At 44.8% G+C, this 3,493-nt stretch overlaps 1 pseudogene; it reads right to left on the reverse strand.

Annotated features, from left to right (window-relative positions):
* Window positions 1-830: 830 nt before the first annotated feature.
* Window positions 831-1,760, reverse strand: LOC141167315 (dead end protein homolog 1-like; annotated as a pseudogene).
* Window positions 1,761-3,493: the final 1,733 nt, after the last annotated feature.

Raw genomic sequence — 3,493 nt, forward strand, 5'->3', positions numbered from 1 at the left:
ATCTAAAGCACGGAAGTGGATCGCTGATGTTTTGGGGATGTGTGAGCTACAAAGGCATAGGAAACTTGGTGAAAGTTGAAGGAAAGATGAATGCAGCACGTTATCAGCAAATACTGGAGGCAAATTTGCACTCATCAGCCCCGAAGCTGCGCATGTGACGTACTTGGACTTTACAACATGACAACGATCCAAAACACAAGGCCAAGTCAACCTGTCATTGGCTACAGCAGAACAAAGTTAAGGTTCTGGAGTGGCCATCTCAGTCTCCTGACCTCAATATCATTGAGCCACTCTGGAGAGATCTCAAGCACGCAGTTCATGCAAGACAGCCCAGGAATTTACAGGAACTGGAGGCTTTTTGCCAAGAAGAATGGGCAGCTTTCCCATCTGAGAAAATAAAGAACCTCATCCACAACTACCACAAAAGACTTCAAGCTGTCATTGATGTTAAAGGGGGTAATACATGGTACTAAGAACTGGAGTATCTGAACTTGTGATCAGGGTCATTTGGATGTTTTTGGTTGTCATTAAGATTTAAAAAGAGAAAACACAGTAGTTTGAAAATAAATGGCTTCACCCAACCAATAACCATAAGTGCAGAAAAAGTTTTTTTGTTATCATTCATATTCTCTGAAACAAGGCCAAGAAAGAAAAAATTCTGCCGGGGTATGTAAACTTTTAAGCACAACTGTATAAGGCCAAATGAATAATAAAAAAAAAAACTATAAAAACACTTCAGGATCTTTAGTATAAAAACCAGACTCGCCAATGTAACCTCTTAATCCTTGCAAGCTTCAACACAGTGTTCACAAGGTAGACAGCAGTGGTGGTCAGTCCCCTGGACAACGAGAAAACTCCTTCGCGATGATAGAGGCCACTATCTCCTTAGCTTGCTTGTACTTTTCTATGGGACTGACCTTGTCTCCAACCAGCCAGGAATATCCAGTGAGTGGCACACCATGGTTTCGTATTAGCCCCATTACCAGAAGCGAAGCCATGCACAATTTACATATGTCAGGAATTTTATTTGGTAGACTGGTTGCCCAAACATTAGTTTTTTACAAAGAAGACACTGAGTGGCAGTAGGTACCAGTTTCTCCAGCATGACCTGCTTGTTGGAAATCAGGGAGAACAGAATTGGGCTTTGCCAAGGTGCCAGATTGCATCTTAAGTCTTATAAATTGCTGGAGCCAGTCCACAGTAAAAAAAAAGCAGCCATAGAGTGTCCGGGAACCTTCACACAGACTTTTCTTAGCCAGGGCTGCTTCTTGGTTAGAGTTGTATTTCACCACAGCCATATTCTTTAGCTCGGTGAAAGGACTGGCATAGAGTAAAACCTTATCTACTCCAGCTGTCATTTCTCCCAGGAAGTCATCTAATGCAACTTGTTCCATAAGCAATGGCAGCCCGCCCAACATCAGCTCACACTTCTCCGTGTTTCGACACACAAAGATCTTTACGCCTTGAATTTCATGACTACAGAGTTGGGCAATGGCCTGATCTGCAATGCGTTTTGAGAAATAACGTGCATAAGCAAAGCCACGGTTTAGGCCACTGAAGGTCATCATTAAGCGAAACTCATACAGATTTCCCACAGACTGAAAGAGGGGTATCAATGCATCTTCATATATCTCCTGAGGAATATTGCCAATAAAAACTTCAGAACCATGTGGAGGAGCTTTTCTATCCCAACCTGGAGGGGGGCCACCATATTTCCTTTGTCCATTCTCTTGCACCAGTGATAAATTAAAGCTCCTCATTCACTCAATGAGTCCAGCTTTTTTTTCCTGTTCACAGCCATATCTGGGGCTCGCAGGCTGCACTGGCTGCTCCCTTCTGTTCCATGACTCCTTTCCTGCAGTGTCTGTGTCTCTTAGGATAAAGCCATGCTACCAAGCTGATGGTCTGCAGAGACTCTGATCTTTGATAGTGATGAGCGAACGCGCTCGTCACTGCTCGGTACTCTTCTGAGCATCACTGAGCTCGACAAGCTCGGTGAGTATTTCCGGGTTGCTCAGGCGGGAACTCGGGTCCCTGCCCTGCACTTTTCCCTCTTGTCAGAGTACCCCGTGTATGAGGGCCTGGGCGCTGGGAGGGTCTGAGAATACTGTCCCAGACCTTTAACAGCATTTCCTTGCCTCTGCCGCATCTGGTTTGTGTCTCCCCTGCCTGTACTCCTTGAGTGTCCAATTCCTATCTGTGACCTCTGCTGCCTGCATTGTCAGATGGGAATTTTTTTAATAATTCTTTAACAAGGGCCTGAAATAGTGAATACTGTATATCTCCAAAAATGAACTACTCCTGTTTCCTCCCTCTACTAACCTACCTATATCTGATTTTTAGTAACCCATGTCTACCTGACTTTTACTAACGTACTAATATCTGAATTTTACTAACCTACACATACCTGACTTTGCAATTTTCTTTAAGTGGTGCGACCATAACTCACACTCAGCACGCCTGCTGTCTTGGAGTCATATTTGACACACAGCTTTCCTTTATTCCCCATGGAAAATCACTCACTCGCTCATGTCACCTGCACCTTCAAAATATCCCAAAATCCAACTTTTTCTCACCTTTGATACTGCAAAAACTCTTACCGACACTCTTATTCACTACTGCAACACTCTTCTAATCGGTCTCCCTGTAAACAAACTCTCTTCCCTCCAATCCATTCTGATTGCAGCAACCAGGGTTGCATTTCTATCAAGTCGATTCACCAACGCCTCTACCCTGTGCCAGTCATTGCACTGGTTAGGATACCCATTCACTACAGAATACAATACAAACTCATCTCTCTCACCCACTAAGCTCTCCACAGTTCTGCATTGCCCTATATCTCAACCCTCATTTCTGTCTATCACCCCTCTCATGCCCTCCGTTCTGCAACTGACCTAGGATTAACATCTTCCTTAATCTGAACTTCACACCTCCGTCTCCAATACTTCTATCGTGCCATGCCAGTTTTCTGTAATACCCAAAATGCATATAACGCAAGGGTCACGGTAAAGGCAGCGGAACATAAAGGCAGCCATGTGTGCCAGACTGCCAAAAGCCAAGACTTCCCTGCCCTCACCAAGAAGACGACAGTCCATGTTCTCCTCCTCTTCCTCCTCCTCCTCATTATCACTCATTTCGTGGTGAGATGAGATGAAGCTGGCTGTATAGCATCACCCAGTATAATTCCTTGTTCATCTCGTGCTATGCCTGAAAGCCTCCTCTTCAATTGTGAGCAGCGAGCGTTTCAGTAAACAGTGAAGCGGGATTGTGACGCTTATCATGTCTTATGTGCGGAGTCTGACCTTAATAATGACAGGTGAGTTGAAGCTGGTACTCAACAACTGCCCTCTACTGCTCACAAATCATTACAAGCATCTGCAACGTTGATTTCCAACATGTGGTGACATAGCACAGCAGTCGGTGTGCTGGAAGCTGCAAACGCTGCTGAAGCACGGCGAGAGCGGCGGAAGCTGTAGGTGACTTTAGGAAATGG

Source organism: Phyllobates terribilis, unplaced genomic scaffold (genome assembly GCF_046119375.1).
Source record: "Phyllobates terribilis strain yellow unplaced genomic scaffold, ASM4611937v1 Scaffold_11__3_contigs__length_659146591, whole genome shotgun sequence".
Taxonomy (NCBI): Eukaryota; Metazoa; Chordata; class Amphibia; order Anura; family Dendrobatidae; genus Phyllobates; species Phyllobates terribilis.